At 34.1% G+C, this 19,587-nt stretch overlaps 1 long non-coding RNA gene across 1 annotated transcript in view; it reads left to right on the forward strand.

Annotated features, from left to right (window-relative positions):
* The first annotated feature begins 3,098 nt into the window (after positions 1–3,098).
* The window catches only part of LOC124985039 (uncharacterized), a 75,522-nt gene continuing 59,033 nt past the window's right edge, over positions 3,099–19,587 (forward strand). Inside the window, exon 1 of the long non-coding RNA XR_007108787.1 lies at positions 3,099–3,501. This is a non-coding gene — a long non-coding RNA (uncharacterized LOC124985039). The remainder of the gene's footprint in view (positions 3,502–19,587) is intronic.

Consider the following 19,587-nt stretch of genomic DNA (forward strand, 5'->3'; position numbering starts at 1 on the left):
ATATTTTTAATACCATTATTTAAAATATCCAGAAGATTAAGATATGTCTGTCGTCAGGAAGAGGTTAAGTATTGCAATGACTGAAGTCAGAGATGGTGTTGTGTGTGAGTAATAACATAGAAGACAACATATAACTTGACAAACAATATCTTCCACAGCATCCATTCTACAGCACAGCCTCAATTTTTCTTTACCACTGCTTTCCAGAAATTCTATCTCTGTGGACTGATGATATGAGAACAGTGGGAAAATAAAAATCGAATATTAAAGAGCCACCAAAGGTCTGATGGCAGTGTTTTGTTTCTTGCTAATACAGCTTAATTTGGGGTAGTTTTGTCATATTTTCTATATAGTTTTCAAATTTTTGAAGTGATTTCTGCATATGTGGTATATATTTTCTAAGTCCTGTGAAACCAGAATGCATAAAGGGATATCCTTGCTATGGGAACTCACAATCTTGTAGGAAGTCAGATCTGTGAAGAGCTCATCCCCACACAATGCCTTAAAAGCTGTTTCAGAGGTAATAACATCTTATGCAGCGTACCAAGCAAGAAGTAGTTTCTGCTCTGTGGTGCATAGGAATAAGTTTTGCACATAGCAAATGAAAACTGAGGTAGGTCTTCATTTTATGCAGAGCAGATAGTAGTGGTCTTGGCATGCAGTGACATTTTATATCATTGTCTGAAAAAAATGCCCATAATTTTTTCTTGAAACATATAAGAATTATATGAAGTGAATGATATGACATAATAGTTATAAAACTTGACGTGCACCTCGAAAATGGAAAAATAGATTAAGTACTTTATAGTTTTGCTACACAGAATCAAAATAAACCTATGAAAATATTTAATTCTAATATAATCTGCAGATTCTAGCTTTTCACTAGTATTTTTAAAAATCTTATTGTAATACAGTGAAACTATACATACATTTATATAATCATGCAAATATCATTGTACAACTAGATAAATTTTCACTAACTGAACACACTCAAATGAGCAGTAGTTCAGATCAAAGAACCAGAATATTATCAGCCACATCTGAAACACATCCAGAGCCTTCTCTTGATACCTCCAAATCAGCAAGTAACTTCCCCAAGGACTGTTATATAGTTTTCAGACATACAGTGAGTCTACTTTCTTTTTTAAAACTCAATATGAAGGGATTCAAACAAGATATATGTATTCTTATGTGTGACATTTTTTATTCAATATTAGGTATCTAATTTTTCAATATTATTGAGTGTAGTAGTGGATTGTTCATTGTTATTGTTATTACTATAGAGTATTTCATTCTATAAATCATAATTTCTACTCTTAGTGGGAATTTAGGTAGTTTAAGTTTGGGGCTATTCTAAATAGAGATGCTTAGAATTCATTTTTTGGTTGACATATGAATGTGCTTCCTTTGGAAATATACTTAGGAGTAGAGTTGCTGTTTCATAGGCATATATATGTTCACATTAACATCATCATTTGCTTCAAGTTGAAGCTCAATTTGTGGAGGTTAAAGTAGTGTGAATTTAAATAGAAATTGGCCAGAAGATTAATGCTAATCAATACTTTACTTCCCACCTCTAATTTCCTTACTGAGCAAGGTAACTACTTCACTATGTAAGTTATCTTTTAAGGACCACCCAGTGTATACAAAATTTATCTTTTGACTTGTCCATTATACAAACATAGTTTACAATATGAGATGGGCTCAAAATCTTGCAAGCCTAGTCTCTCCCAACCCAAAACTATACTGTTCATGCACATATAATAATGTAATTCCAGATGTTGAAGTACATTCCAATATGTGATGGGAAAGACATTGTGCAGAGAAGCTAAAGTAACATTAAAAATACACTTGAACTTAAACCAAGAAAATCAAGCACCATATTACTTTCTTGTATAATATAATAAAGCATTTTCTTAAAAACAAGATGTTTCATTTATACACAGACCATAAAGTTTTGTTTTATATAAAGGAATCACAGACAAGATTTGATTTGGTCTTATTTACAAAAAGAGAAATAAATGTTTAGAATAACCTCCTATTCCAGGTGTTGCTTTATGTGGACACATTTTAAGGTGGTTTGTAAGAACAGATGAGAGGCAAGGAGAGATTAAGGAAGATAAAGCAGAAAAGGCAAGACACAATAATCTGGAAAACTGCCATAATCTTAGAAAAACAGTGTTCTATTAGAATAATTGTTGCTTACCCATGATATTCCATTTTGTAAATTGGTAGATTTCTATTGATAAATAAAGGCAATATCTGCTCATAAATACAGTTGAATCAGTTGTGGAGAAAACATTGGAACAGACGAGTTGGATGCAAACCAGCCCATGATGTGCGATCTAAATGAGGGATACAGTGCAATAGGTACAGTTGAATTGAAAGTAAATTAGTAAAAGCCCAGAGAGATGAAGATTACAACCATCAGCTTGGAAACGTGTTTACAGCCACTTTGAGGAAAAATGTTTATTATGCTGATGGGACCAAGAACTGCTGAAACTGAAAACATAAAGTGTTGGGGGCTGCAGACCCCATCCTAGCCTGGCTTTCAGGATTTCAGTGTGGCCCTAATGCCGAGACAGTGGATTGCAACATCAAGGACTTCAGTGCGGAACGTGCGGAACCTGGCACTAAGCCGGGGCAACCTGGTTTACAACATCGAGGAACAAACGGCACCTGGCACTGAGCCGGGGCAGCCTGGGTTGCAACTTCAAGGACTTCAGTGTGGCGTCTGGCATAGAGCCGGGGCTCCTGATTTGCAACATCAAGGACTTCAATATAGCACCTGGCATTGAGCCGGGGCAACCTGGCGCTGAGCCGGGGCGGACTGGTTTGCAACAAACAGCTGACACTGCTTAAAGAAGTTGCCCCGGCACTAAGCCAGTGCCAGAATGGACTACTCTGATTGGACAAGGTGACTCATGCCCGCTGCGCCCTTATTGTATTACATTGTTATCATGCTTATTGTATTACATTATTATCATGCTCTCCCCACATGCTCTGTAACCTGATTGGCTCATGATTCATATAAATATGACTGTAACTGCCTGGTAAAGATGAGAGGGGATCATCGGAGGATGATCAGAGGAGGAAGAGAGAAGAATAAAGAGCTCTGATGAACAACTGATGTGTCGTGTCTCTCTCTGCGGGCAGAAGGAACGCGACAATAAAGGAAGAGGATTTTCTTTTCATCAGTCCACAGGAACACATCATGATATTTTAAGCCTGAAGCTGAAATTTAGTCTCAAACTTCACCCTTTGTCTTGGAAGGAAGAGCACATTGAAAATATAAACCTGGAGAAGGAGAACTTGAGGAAAGAGTCATGATGACCATAAAACAATCATAGAAAATGGAACAAAATGACAAATCATCTGTGGGTTTTTTAAATATATGAAGTCAGTCTTTCTAGGACATTTATTTTCAGGGTAAATTGATTAGAGGCTGAACAGGAAGATAATGATAAGGAAGAAGCAGAAGTTTTATGTTGTGGTAATGAGGTAAGAAAATGATTTTTTATGATCAATTATTACACTAATGAGGAAATTAATCAAATAGGAGAAACATAATTGGAAAACTGATGAGTGAATATGATTGACTATATTACGTTGGGAATAAGTTATGGCACAGAGTAGGAGGCTTGGTGCATGTTTTGTCCTAGAATTGTACCCTGCATATCTTCGTTAAGGAAAGCAACATGGGAAAATGACAATTGGCAAGAATTAAAGGTGGGTTTTCTGATATTTCACAGTTTCATATTGGTGGCTTAAAGTTTCTTAGTAAGTGCCATTTTCTTTGTGTTACATCAAATATTGACTTTTCAAATTGTGTCTTAATCAACTACATAAAAAATAAGTTCTTTGAAGGCAAGGATGGTTTATTATTGTGTCTAGAATATGGCACAATACTTAATATAAACCTAATTTTTTTATGAGAAACATAAGCTTACTGAAGCAAAATTACCTAAAAATTTTCTGTAGAGCCACGAAGACATCTCAAACAATCTAAGTGGAAGAGCCCATTTAGTAAAACATTGTTGCAACAGAGAGTACTAATGTGTGTGTGTGTGTGTGTGTGTGTGTGTGTATGTGTGATATATACTGGAACTAGGGCCTAGTAAAAATTTAGTGCTTTCGCCACCTGTCAAAACTATTTATTTATATATACATTCAATTATTTTCTTACTTTTTGCAGAAGAGTCTTCTCTATTTCTGTGGTCCTTATGGGAAAAGCATTAAGTACCCCTGAGTGTCCATGCATCAGGAACATTCAGTCCAGGAGAGATGAAGGACATCATTTACCATAACAATTTGAATTCCCAGAAACAGGCAACTGTCTGAATAGTTTTGATGCAGAGTCCCATGAGTGAATCAACCATATCCAGGGGTATAGTATCATATGGCTCCAGTGTGGTACTTGCCTGGAAGACAAACATTGACAAAAGAAGGGATGATTGTTCTGAGACACCCACTGTGTCTGACTGTCTCCTGTGGACTGTGTTTTAATAAAAAGGGAGCTATATTCAGTTCCCCGTAATGAGTCATGCAATCCTCTTGGTCAGGACATATTTTTCACAAGAACAGTTCTAAGAAAAATGTATAGAATTAATAAAAGAGCCAAATGTATTTAGGATAAGACGAGATCATCAGAATTTTCTTCTACTTTCAAATTATTTTTCAGGGAAGAGTTAGATTATTATGGGCACAATCCCATAACTTCACTTATTAATTTTACTGGTATTAAATACAATTTCTCCCTCAATTAGATATATCTCATGTTCCTGTAAAATAAGAATAGTGATTAGTAATAATAGGTATCTCAGCATTATTGAATAGATGAAATGAGATAGCTCATGAAAAGTGCTAAATGCAGTGCCTAACATTTAGCAAGCATGCCATTGATACTGTATTATTTTAAATTATTTTTATTAAACATAAAACAATAACTTTCTATTGAAACTTCAGGAAATTACCACAGTATTATTGTTTTAATAACAACATAAATTCATTATATTCAGGAGGTCAGAAAGCTGAAATCAGTTTCATTTAACTTGATTCATTATCAGCAGAATTGCATTGTTCCTGAGGTCTTGAAGGGACAATCTGTTTCCCTGTGTTTTTGAACTTTTAAAGAGGCCAGGTATTTGCATTCCTTGGCCTCAGGTGCTTTCTGCCACTACCAAAGCCAGCAATATGGCATCTTCCAATTTCTCTCTCTCACAATCCTGGCCTCATCTTATAAGAACACTTGCAATTAAATTGGGCCTACCTGGATACTCAAGAATGATCTCTCCAATGAGAGCCTTAAGTACTTTTGCTTTCTAAACTAATATATTTATAGATACCAGGGACTAAGATTTGGACATCATGGGGCAGCCATTATTCAGCCTGACCAAAAAAAAAAAAAAAAAAAAAAAAAAAAAATATATATATATATATATATATATAGCTTTCTTTACAGTAGTTTATTTTATAAAATTTACTCTCTAAAGATGTTACTTAGTTCTACATAAAGTTCAGTCAACAAATTCATGTCTTCACTGAAAAGAATACACTAACTCAGGAGAAAGTATTAATAAATAAAAAGATATACAAAATGAAAAATACAGAATTATTGATGCTGGCATTAAATGATATCATGAAAATAAATACTTCTATTTATATTTTCATGGATTTTTTGATATGATATGAACACACATGAAATAAGCTATATGTCATCATATCATAATTATAGAAAATACCATTGGAAGCAAAATATATTAGTAGACATAGTCTACTTGTTTTAAAATTAAATTACCAGTGACCTGCATTGATTTAAAGCAGATCAAATGCTTGACTAGCTATAAAGTTAAAAAAGATTCAGTGCATATTGCCAATATGTATTTTTAAAATTCCTCTGAATTATGTGGTAAATACATTTAGCTGTAAAGGTAGAATGAATACTAAAAATCTCTATTTTACTGGTTTCAGAGAGGTCTATACCATATGAACGAATCTGTAGCTTTCAGTAATGTTCTTCCTTCTTGGTTTTTTTTTTTTTTTTTCCCATCCTATGTAGAGCAAGTCTGTTTTTGACTGATGAAAGTTGAAGCTCTTTATGACTGAGGCAATCTTTGTAACTCTCTATTCAAGAACAAGGCTCATGATCCAGTTGATTGTCAAATGTATTTAGATTCTATATTGTTTCTAATTCAAATTGTTAGTTTGGTTTAGTATATTTTTTTCAACATTTGCTCTGTCAGTTGATTCTACATGTTTCCTAGGCTTTGGATAAATCATTAATTATTACCCAAAGGATACCTCCCATTACAACCCAAATGTCTAGAATTTGGTCTTTATGGGCTTCTCAGGTGCGCCAACTCCTGCCCACTTTAGAGTTTAAGCTTAAAGCTAGTTTGATTTGATTTAATCTTGGATTATTTGAAAGATCATTGATTTTTCTGACTGTGTGACTTCTGTTTTGTTTCCAATTTTGACAGTGCTTGGGGATGGCTTTGCCGCAAAAAGCACTCCATAAAATAAAGTTGTGGTAAAAAAAAGCCTTGCTTTAAGGTTACCTGGTGCTATCCCCACATGACATTTGCTTTAAAAGAACTCTGTGAGAAATAAACAGCCTTGCCACAAGGAAAATCTCTTGAAAAAGGAAAAAAGCCTGCTATGAAAGATAAGCAAAAAGGATAATGAATGTCATAATCTCCTAAAATTACTGCTCCATTTATCAAAGTTTATGTGTCAGATGAAGGAAAAGTAGATTAAAAGAACCTACTTGTTTATATGCACAAAGATGCCAAATTAAGTCCCCATTTTCTTATGTGGAAACTTGATTAAGCTGTTCTGTGTGTACTTCTTTCTGAAGGTTCGAGAAGCAAAGAGTGGGTAAAAGGGCAGTTTGATGATTTTTGGCAGCAGCAATGAATGAATGCACAGCACCCATCATTTATTCAATCAACCAATATAAAGTATGAGAGCCCATGTGATTAAGAGGCCAAAGAATAATATTTAACTGAGAATTTCATTTCAGAGAAGGCAGTTTAATCACTTAGTTAACAAAAGATTATAAATCACATTTTATTACTAATTCAAATCAATTCACCATATTTATTTATTTTTTTGTCAGACACGGTGCTAGGCCTTGGGAATAAATTGGTAAATGACACTGGGCTAATTTCCTTCTGCATGAACATAAAATGCACTGGAGGAGATGAGTAGAATGGGGTGCTATGAGGACATATGGCAGAACAATCTAACATCTGGCTTTAGTACATTGCCATTTTAAGGGTGATCTTCCCTGAAGGCAGTAGGGTCAGTAGGATGGCAAATCAATGCTGCTTCCTCCCTCTCTCCCTCCCTGCCTTCCCTTTTTTCTCCCTTCCACAATTGTATCTGAATTATGTGCCAACCATCCTGTGATAGAAAGGAGCACACAGCACTGAACATAGACAATTCCTTGCCCTCATGAGGCTTAAAATAAATCAGGTTATACAAATATTGATCAAATGGCTACATGAACATTAGTTCATTGTTTTTCATAACTGCTTTGGAGGAGATGTAAAAATTGCAGTGAGAGAGAAACTTAAATAGCTGATGAGGAAATGACATAAAGAAAAATTGTTTTATAGGTAGATGGAACAAATAGCAGTATGTGAAGGGATGAATATAAGAAGGGGTTGGAGGACTTGAAGTCTGCTGTGAATTTTGTGGTTTGGATGTGATGTGTCCATGAGAAAGCTCACACGTGAGACCATGCAGGAAGTTTCAGATGAGAAATGACTGGGTTGTAGGAGTCTTAACCCAAACAGTGAATTAATCCCTGATGGGATTAAATGAAGTGGTAGGGTGTGGCTGGAGGAGGTAGAAATTGGGGCATGGCTTTCGGGTATATATTTTGTATCTGGAGAGTGGAGTCTCTCTTCCTCCCTCTGCTTCCTCATGATGTGAGCTGCTTTCCTCCACCACCCTCTTCCGCCACGATTTTCTGCCTCACCGGGAACCCCAAGGAATGAAGCAAGTCTTCTATGGACTAAGACCTCTGAAACTGTGAGCCCTCAATAAACCTTTCCTCCTTTATAGTTGTTTTGGTCAGATCATTTAGGAATAGCAGGGAAACAGCTGACTAAAACATGAATGTAACAAAAAGGAGTTTGAATCAAGAAAACAGTAGAGAGATGCTTAAGTCATGCGCAACCATTTTATAAGTGACACTCTGTCACAGCATTTCATCACGTGGTAATTAATGGTACAGCTTAAGGTGAAGCCATATGTTCAATTATAGAGAATGTTGTGGAATAATTAATTTAACACGCATTCTACCTATCTCTTATGGTGAAGCAACCATGCACGTGAGGTCACAGTTCTCCAAATGTAGAACTTTTAAAACACAAACCTCATCTCCCTTGTTTGTGAATGATTCAGGATCCTACCTAAAGCCAATTTCTGTACAGCTTACCTCTGATGATGACCTATAATGAAATTAACTCAGTAAAATATGAGGGGAAGTTGAGACTTTTTCTTCCTCTAGATGTATTGTATGCAGAAATGGATTCTAGAGTGGTTATAGCAATCACACAAGGTGCCCAACCAAGAAAATCTCAAAAACAAAATAAACATATTAGAGAAATAGAATTAAATTTTACATGATATCCATAATACTACTCAGTTTCTTGGTATGTGGTGAGATACACGCACCTGCACACACATACACGTGTATTTCTATTGGAGTTTTTAAATTGGAGACAAATAAATAAATTCATATTTTAGAAGCTAACCTAACTTCATACAGTATGCATAAAATTTGTGTTTCTGTGCTTATAGCCCTTAAAGGGTTTCAAAATCTTTTCTTATCTTTAAAATATGATGGAAATGCTATATATTGTCATAGACTTCTCTCTTCTTTAAAGTGTTTCTGGGTTTTGTGTATTTTACACATAGATTTCAGTCCCTCTACACATTGTCTCATATGTGAGCACAAAGTTGATAGAAATACCCAGCATCAATACTTGGTGATCTTTGAGTGAAAAGTACAAAAATTCAATTATGTTAATTTGTTATGGACTGATAGCTAGAATATAATCCTGTTATAAAAATTGTAAGAATTGTGTGTATGTGTATGATTGTCATTCCCACTACAGCACCTTAAGGGAAGGAACTCTGCTTCATTTATTTCTGTGATTTCTTAAAATATTCTTCCTCTTGTTTATTCTTCTGCCTCCCTGACTAATACCTCTCAGTTTCTTTGCTAGCTTCTGCTCCTTAAATAGATTTCTAATATTTCAGTTTCTTGCATTCACTTCTGACATTCTTCTGTTTCCACTCTCTTCCCAGGAAACTTCCTTTAAATTGTTTCTGAATTAATTTTAGTTATTCAGACAACATTTTAAGACATCTAGATTTTTATTTTTATCTCAGTATTTCTACTATTGTTTATTACTATCCCCAAACAGAATTTGATAGTTTAATCCCAACTTTGCCCAGACTTTTCCATTTCAGTTATACTGCTGGTTTTAACAACAGTAACAGCTATAAAATATGCACAATACTCACACACACACAGACATGTATGTCCAGACATTCTCTGAAGTGCATGATCTTGATATGCATGAGCTTACTTACCACGGCTTAATAGCCATGAGTAATTTTATAAACTTTGCTGCTAGCTTTTTAGTCCACAAGTTGGTACATAAATCATGATGTGCCTCATATTGAGTGACTAATCAGTCAGCATCTTTCAATGTCAGTGATCAGTCAGTGCCATTTGTTAGTCAGTTCACACCCAGACAGCAAAGTATACAGTTGTGTTGCCTCCTTGGCTCCTACTGATAAACTTATGTGATATTATTTTAATCGATAATGGAAAAATTGCCAGTAAAGAGAAAAATGAAGCAAAGAAATGAAAAGTGGAAGTGCTGAAAGTAAAATTAAATATGACAAATTATGAAAGAGATGCTGATGAGGAATGTTGACATTGCATTGTCAGAGAGATTATGGATGTGCAGTCAGAGGAATTTATTACAGATGAATTTATTGACATAAAGGAGGAAGTTGGTTGTGTTAAAAAAAGATAGAGTTATCCCAGAAGAGGTGGCACCAGCGAAATAACTTCACATTAGAAAAACTTTAAGAGATGAATCATAACAATGAAAGTGCAAAGGATAAAATGTTGCATGCTGATACAAATTTAGAAGAGAATATGATAATTTAACAGGGTTTATAGTAGATATTCCCTCAATGTCAAAAGTCATACTATGAAAAGACAAACACTATTCATATTACTATCTTTGACAAATAAATATTTTCAATGTTTCTAATGTTTAAATTAGTCTGTGTGTGTGTTAGTTTTGTTATTTTTATTTCCTTTTTCACTTATAACTGACAATATGAGAGTGTTCGTTTTGATGAACATTTTAAAGGTTGACAGAGTAATAATGAACTATCCTATTTAACATCAGTATGTACATTTTCAGTTTGCACGACCATCTATTGGGTCCTGCTCTACTATGGAAAGAAAGGAATGCCCATATAAATAATCAACCCATCATTTTCTATTTTCATTTTAGCACCATAATCTAAGCCATCATTCAGACAAATGCAATAATCTCTCTGCTTTCTTTCTTCCTTTCCGGCTCCAATCTGTCCTCTATTGGGTAGGTAGTTTATATTTGACAAAAATTAAATAAATTCCTATTATATTTTATAAAAGTAGCAAAACTGAGTTTGAAGTGAAATTTGGTTCTCTGTTTCTGCTGGTTGGGTAGGATCTGCATAAACTGCAGGCCTCTGCACTTGTAAGATCCTTATGATGTCTGACTTGGTATGCCACCAGATTTAATACCACATTCCTCATCCCCACCAACAGGGGTCAAGCAGTTCATACACACTTGGATAAGACCACTTCTCAAAGTATGTGCACCCAAAGAGAACACCAACCCCTGAAACTAAGAGCTTGAAACCTCAGGATTTCTACTCTCCATTGACAGGAGTCAAGAGAGATTTCCAGACATTCCAAATGCTCTGACCCATAACAGTGCATTTTTATCTGCCTTGATTCAATCAGGACTTAATTTTTAATCAGCGCTCAATGGAAACTGCTGGACTCCAGATCACCCCACCACTCCTGCATTCTAATGTCTTCTCCATTCCATTGCTACTATTCTATTATTCTTCAAAACAATCATTTTAAAGCCAAATTGATGGGCTATTCAATGCTCCAATGAATTTTAATTATTGATTTTACAGTAGTTTCTCTGTATAACACCTGACCATTCAGTCTTGTGAATTCCTTCCTCTACTTATTTCATTCTTTGGTCTCTCTCAGTCACATTCAGTAGCATACGCTGGAGATTGCCGTTACATACAATATCAAACCCTTCAGTTTTTTTTTTTTTTTGATGTACTGGTTTTCCCATCACTACATTGTTTCTCAGTCTATCTAAATATTTTAAAAGTCTTTTCATTCCAAATTAAATATTTTCACTTCCCTCATTCCCTCATGTTCTCTTTCTTGATAACCTAAATTAAGTTCATAATCAGTCATTAGAATCACTTTTTCAGGGCTGGGGAGATATCTCAGCCAGTAGAGTGCTTGCCTTGCAAGCGCAAGGTCCTGAGTTCCATCCTCAGCACCAAAAAAAAAAAAAAAAAAAAAAAAAAAAATCACTTTTTCATACACTCTACATTCTTACTCGTCTCTTGCATTTTTGTTCCTCTTTACAAAACCATTCCCCAACTAGATCAACCTTTCCACTTATTCCATGTTCGTATCAATTCAGCTAAATGTGGATGGAGAGAAATATGCAACTGTGATGACTGGTCTCATTTTATAGTAATGATTATAAACTTGAAGCAAACTCTTGAGATTGTTCATCTCCATGCATTAATTTCTTATGCCATTTACTCTCCTAATCTCCTAAGTGGGAATTTTATACTGTCTCTTTCCTCCTTAAACCTCAAATGCCTTTTCCATAAAATCATTTTTATTAATGACTTTGATTCTTTGTAAAAACTGAAGACAACTGAGTAGAATTTAGCTTCAACCCCATCATTACATCCACCTGCCTACCAAAACGCATGTCTATGTAATCTGACAGCTACTCTCTCTAAAGTCAATCAGGCTCACAGCACTTATATCAACTATCATCCCCTCTCCCTACCAAAAATATCTCTCTGGAAATTCACCCCACTTTCCTATCATTGAATTACTCCTTCAAGGCATTTTCAATCGTTATATCAACCTCTTAGTTCACTATAAATTCACCTATTTTCAAATATAAGAAAAAAAGATATTTTGTTCCAAATTTTTCCATCTGCTATCTCCTTATTTTTTGCCTCTGTTTAAAACAAAACTGGAAAATATCATACTTTCTCCCTGTGTTGCTTCCAATTTCTCTCCTCACATTCTCTAAAATACATTCTAAGACTTCATAAAATGATTTCTTATAATGGTCACTGCAGGACTTCATGCTACAAAACTGGATGGTCTTTTTCAAATTCTCAGCTTGCTTTGTCTTTTGGTTTTTATCGCATTCTTCATAATACATTTTTCTTTTATGATCCTTCTTACTTTTGGTTTTCTTTTGACCTCACTGGTAACTTCACCCAATCTCCTTTGCTGCTCTCTTTCTTTCTGAAGGAGTCCCCAGGATCTTCATTTTCTATTGGAAGTCACTCCCTTAGAGAAATATCTCAATTACTGTACAGCTTCTAATAACATCTGTATGATAGAAACTGTCAGATTTGTATGTCCTCATGATTGCTCACCTGAGTTCATATAACCACCAATTCATTTAATAGTTTCCTGAGACAGAAGTAGGTATCTCATAATTTACATATTCCTGAAATATCTAACAAATATTTCAGAATTAACATGCCCAAACCAAACTCCTTGTCTTGCATGAACTGCTTAATCTTCCTTGAGTATATATTTTTTGTAACTAAGTTAATGAAAAATAGATTCTTTTGGTTTTTAACATAATAATAATATTAATCCAGACCTCTTTCTTTTTTTCATAGTCTGCATTAAATTATGACAAAATGCTTTGGAGTCAATCTTCAATTGCTAAAAATTGGACAGCTCTTAGTCACCTTCATTGAGACCAGATTCTCAAGTCCTAACCAGTCTTCTGTCTTCTGCCTTCTCCTTCTCAGAGTGATCAGTGTAACCTTTAAAAATATCAGACTATTTTACCTTTTCCTTCTAACCTTGCTAATAGTTCTCCATGACAATCAGAGTTAAAGGCTAATCTTTGCTAATTACTTATAAAGCTCTACCTGACCCACTGTTCTTCCTTCTCTCATTACCCTCTAACTTCTTCGTTTGTTACTTCCCCTTTCTACTGCTCTAGAAATGGCAGACTTTTTTGCTAATCTCAGAATACATCTTATGTATCCTCTCATTTGAAAGCTCTGCATTGGGCTTTCCTGTTGCCTGTAGTCCCCAAATCTCCATAACCCCAGCTTCAAGTTTATTCTCAATTCTCATGTTCTTGATGTACTCTATCCTAAAAGCCCTATTAAAGCATTTTACTCTCTTCCAATACCAGTATTCTTTATCCTTTATGTAACTTCAGCACTATGTCTTACTCATAGTAAATGTTAAATAGTTTTAATGAAATAATCAAAATCTTTCAGTTTTCCAAAGTACTTTGGAATAAAATCAAATGTCTTCTCATGTTCTTGAAGTATCTGCCTACATTTCCAACCTCAGTTTATTCTCTGTCTTCCTAATTTACTTGCTCAGAGTCCTTTCAGTTCCTTGAACTTTCCAAATTCTGATTTCTCAGCTCAGGGCTTTGCAACTGCTCAATCTTTCCCCCAGTTATTATTTCCTTGGTGTGCTTCAGAGTGCATTCCCTGGTTTTTTGAAATCAGCTAAATGTCATATTTTAAGTTTTTTGTTCTAACTATACTATCAGTACTAAACTCCCGTGTAATTCTATATCATGATATTACATTCTCTACATCTTGCTGGTTTCATTTTTCTCTTGTTTCTTCTATCTAAAAGTATGTAAATTCTATGTCAGTTATATTAAGACTTTAATGTTATGTGTTTGAAGATGCAGCCCTGCTACAGAAGGATTGTTTTTGATAAAAAACAAAAATTCTCTTAATAAATTTGGTCTTTAGTTTGAAGCAAACAGAATTATATAGTGTGACTCATAAATTAACAATGACAGTTTGGAGGAAGTGTAGAGTTTAAGAATCAGTCTTTGCTATCAGAATGTTTGGGGTTCAGTTCCAACTCTGCCACCTACTGATTGTGAAGTAAACATGCCTTTGGTTCCCTTAGAGTCTCTGATTATGCTTGCTGAGTTCATTTTCTGTTGTGAGCTCACTCATATGCTTAAAGGTATACTGAGTTAGGAGGAAAATTGTCTCCCAACTCCCAAGTTAGCATTTTTCCATGGAACAAAACTTGCTTGACTAATTTCTTGACAGGCAAAATAAAAATAAATATGATTCCTAACTATTATAAATATTGAGAGTATTAAATAATTAGTTCCTTATATCATATATATGCAGAGCAAATATATATATATATTTATATATATATAGTGTGTATACACACACACACAAACACACATATACACTACACTGTGTCTGTGTGTGTTGTGTGTGTGTGTGTGTGTGTGTGTGTGACAGAGTTCAAACCAATATATTCATCTCTTATCAACAAACTTTATCTTTGAAAAAATCTCATTGGTCCATTTAGCATATAGTTGTTAGTATATGGTTAGAAGAAATACAAATAAATAGGTGCTAAATATCAAAACTTCATCTGATAAGATGGGTGAATGAGGGGCTAGTCATTTCCTTATAAAGAATAAAGCACACTGTCCATTAACACTAGAGATCCAATACTATATTTCCCAATAACCACATACTTACCTGTGGGTAGCAACATCAAGAAATAAACTACAAAATATTTCTATTAATGTTAATGAAATAGGCAAAGACTTTTCTCTGGGCATATGGTATATATCAATAGGAAAAATAATTTCAAATATATAAAAATTCATTTAAATGCAATTGTAGGAAATATATTTGTTGTATAAACCTTGTTTATTTCATTTTTCCTACACCAAAATTCTTTCCTTTTTGGAACTTGTGACTTTTCAGTTCTTATTCATTTTATAGTTCATTATAATTTTTAACAAAAATTACAAGCTCTCTTTTACTTATTATATTTATTTATATCATATAATTGGAATTATCATCATCATACGTCAACAATGACAGAAAGAAAAAAACACTACCATATATTCAACAGCAAAGGTCGTGAACTAAAAATTCTTAACATCTAAAATAGAACACAATTAATTTTAATAAGCTAAAGTGCAACAGTAAGGCAAAAAGACAAGGTACGTGATAAGCAGCTGTGGGACCTAAAGGTCATTGCTAAACATGATTCTCATTTACCCTTTTACTTTTAGTGTCAGAGCCTTGTTCTGGCAACACAAGCCCCTGAGATTTCTCAAGCCATCCTTTTGTACTGAGCTACCTTGCTAATTTAAAAGCCTTAGTGATTATGCTGTGTTATGATATTAATGGAAAGGTCAATGAATTCATGAAAATACTTTTTTTTCATTTTTATGACATTCTGAACCTTTTCTCCTTTTACAGTTTTCAATAAGAAACTGATCATCAGGGTCATTTTGCATAATAAATGAATATAAGCAGTCACCCTTTGTGATAATATCACTTTCCCTTGTCCTGTTGTGTTCTGAAAGTACAGGGTGAGGATCTTGGGATTGTTTGATGTGATACATTTTCTTATTTTAAATAACAACAAGAGTGTTAATCAGGAAAGAAAAAAAGGAAGAAACTGTTTTTAATAAGACAAGTTACAATTTAGAAGATGAAAAGGTTAAAATTTACCCTCAGAATTTCATATTAAGTGATGACATGGTGATTGCTAATATTCTAGAGTTCTTTCAGCATTTTACATTGAAGTTGTCTTTGTATACCATATCTGAAAGACTATAGAGATGGAAAGTTGGGGAAGTTTGAGGTAAGAGACTAAAGGAACAAAAATATTATATATAACAAAATAGAAAATCATATTAATGTATGATTCTATTTCTGGTGTATGTCTAATTCTGGAAGTCACAATAATGTTTATATTTTCCCATACACCATACTCATAATGAAAGAGGCATTTCAATATTTTCTCATTATGTGATAAGAGAAATGTCTTTTATGTTGAACCAGGTCATACATTCTTTTCCACATGGAATGCATAAAACCCCTCCCTGAATTTGACCAATATGACAATAAAAACTCAGTCAGTGATGATAATGGTGTGGATGTCTTGTGAGTTTTGTGTGCATATTAATTTTAATTTAAAATATAGTTTGCTATTTAAAGCAATTTTGAGCAATTTTGGTTTGCACTTTGATTATAGGTTTTGTATTTTCCTTTAAGTAAACCCAAGTTAATTAGCTTTTATTCTGGCAAAATTTCATTCTATCTAAGGACAAATTCTGGCTGAGTACTTTCATGGTCAGTATTTATAGAGTCCAAGAATCTTTAGATATGTTTTTTTTTCCCCCTTCATTTAATCAGCAAATGATTATATGTTAAAGTTTACCAAGTTTCATATTACATAATGCTACAACTCTGTACAAGGTGTTATATCAGCTTTTTAGCCTAATTCACACTACAACCTGAGCACTCTGGAACAGCACAACACAAGGAGGCTTCATATCTTTCCCATATATTTAATTCTAAAATGTATAAAGACAGCGCACACACATGTACACACGCACACACACACACCATCCATAAAACACACAACATCCCATATCATCTACACATACACCCCATATCACACATAAAAACCACACATAAACATGTCATGCACTACACACACACACATACTATACACCATGTAACACACAATGTATCTCTTTCTCTCATACACACATATGCACGTGCATACACACTTACACACATGAATACAAAACAGTCTAAGTGAAAACCTGTAAAAACAAGGAAACAGAGGGTCAGGGGGTAAAACATATGTCTAAGAGAGAAGTCACAAATTTAAAGAATAAAAAAAATTAGAACTGAAATGTTATGGAAATTTTAAAAAAGTACTAGAAGAAATTATGTTAAACTTTTTGACAATAAATATTTAAAATTTTTTTCTAAAAATAATTGTAACTAAAACTATCCTCAGTAGATATAACATTATTCCATGGATTTTATTGAGTAAATTTAAAAGATGAACTACAGATGTCTGAACAGTATTTGGAATACCCATGTCATCTAGACAGTGTCCAAACCATATACAGAAATGCTGTAAGTAAAACAAGATATATGTAAAATGAAGTAAAATGAAAACAAAAAAAGTAAAAGAGCAAATAGGAAGATGGTCAAAAGATTTAATACAGCTTGGCACAGTGACACACCCCTGTAATCCCAGAAGCTTGGGAGGTTGAGGCAGGAGGGTTCCAAGTTCAAAGTCATCCTCAGCAACTGAGGGAGGCACTAAGCAACTCAGTGAGACACTGTCTCTTAATAAACAAAAAATGAACTGGAGCTGTGGCTCAGTGACTAAGTGCCCCTGAATTCAATCTCTGGTACCAAAACAACAACAACAAAAAATGTTTAATACTTGAGAAAAGAGAAAAAATGAGCTGCCTATGAAGTAACTAAGGAAATGCAAAATACATCCATAGAGAGGAATTATTTAATACATGGAAGTCTGACAAACATAAAGTTCTGTTAATATCAAGTGTTTGTGAAGGAAGCACCAATGGAACATGAATAAGGGGTTGTTTGCTGTACAACTCTGCATAATTATATACCTAAGTATTTAAAAATAATTTGGATTGACATTATCCAGGTTATATAGGTAGCCATTTAACCCCTTGTTATCTAACTTAGAGAAAATTTTTTGACATGTACCACAAGAAAAGGATGAAAAACAAAGAAATCCAAACAATTTAGTATTCATGAACAGAGAATGAGTAAATTGTAGAACCTTAACTGATCCTACAAAATATGATTCTGAAGAAATAGTTTAGAATACCTGAAATTAATTAAAATGATATGAAACAAGTTGATTGATTTCATTATAATATTGGAGGAAAAACATTATTGAAAAAGCAGAAGTAAATACATTATATAATACTTATGTAATATATAAATTTTTATAGTGAACAAAAAGAAACAATATCTTATTAAGAGATGCAAGCATGTAGTAAGACTAGGAGGTAAATAAGGGAATGATACACGAAGAGTTGAAGAGGAAGATTCCCTGAGAGAAGGAACAGAACAGTAGAAGTTCCCAGCAAATTACAAAGGCAATTGTTGTTTTTTTATTTTTTATTTTTTGGCTGTGTGTGTGTATATATATATAACAGGATAATAACAAATATTTTATATTTATCTGGAAACACTGAAAACAATGCTAAGATTTTAGCTTTAAATTTAAAAAAAATAAAATTTATTTTGTGTAAAACACATGATCTTTTCATGCAAGCCACATGCAGAAATGCTATTTAGACACATGAAGCAGGTTTCCCATGCTTTAGTTACCATTTCAGCCAACTGTATCTTAGGCTGCACTTTTACTACTTTCCCACATTTCCCACAATTGGTGAAACAGAATACACAAGAAATAACCCGAAGTGGTTTATTACTTATAGACAGACAGCAAGAGTTAGTAGACATTTAGGATTTAGGATGAGCTGTTCCCCTCTCCACCTTGACACACGCATCAAGGCTCAGGAAAGCTACTGAGGACAGAAGGAATTTCACTTGCAGCACATCGGAGGTACCTGGGAAAACAGCTTGCTCTGAGTTTTCTACTCCAGGGCAACATGATAGCTGGGCAAAATGTTGAATCCATCCTGTTTCTAGGAGGGACTGGAGCAAACTAGAGCAAAGCCTGGGCTGGTCAGTGAATTCCTCCTCTTTTCAGAACATCACATTTCTGCCACTTTTCACAGTTATTCTTGAGAACTGCAAAGGAGAAAGGGGAGAAGTGGGTCCAGCTAAGAGCACCAGGAAAATTTTCCTGCAAGACAGATGTAGGTATTATATCTAAGTAGATTTTGCATAGTAGAATATAAGTGTAAAAAAAAGTATCTTTGATTTAATTATAATGTCATGTTAAATGCTTGTACAACGATGCACTTAGATATTTAATTTTTTAAAATTTTTATTTTTACAGACTGCATTTTGATTCATTGTACACAAATGGGGTACAACTTTTCATTTCTATGGTTGTACACAATGTAGATTCACACCATTCATGTAATCATATATACACAATGGACTATTACTCAACTGTAAAGAAGAATAAAATTATGGCATTTGCTGGCAAATGGATGGAGTTGGAGAATATCATGCTAAGGGAAATAAAGAAGATTGAATATTTTCTCTGAAAAGTAGATGATGATACATAATGGGGGTGTGGCAGGGGTAAGAGAAGAATAGAGGAACTTTGGATGATATAGAGGAAAATGGGGTGAGAGGGGGTGAAGGAAGGAAAGATAGTAGACTAAGGCTGACAGTATTATCCTATGTATATGTATGATTACATATTTAATTATTTAAAAATAACCATTGGTACAAGCACTTTAA

The sequence above is a fragment of the Sciurus carolinensis genome, chromosome 5 (assembly GCF_902686445.1).
Source record: "Sciurus carolinensis chromosome 5, mSciCar1.2, whole genome shotgun sequence".
Classification (NCBI taxonomy): Eukaryota; Metazoa; Chordata; class Mammalia; order Rodentia; family Sciuridae; genus Sciurus; species Sciurus carolinensis.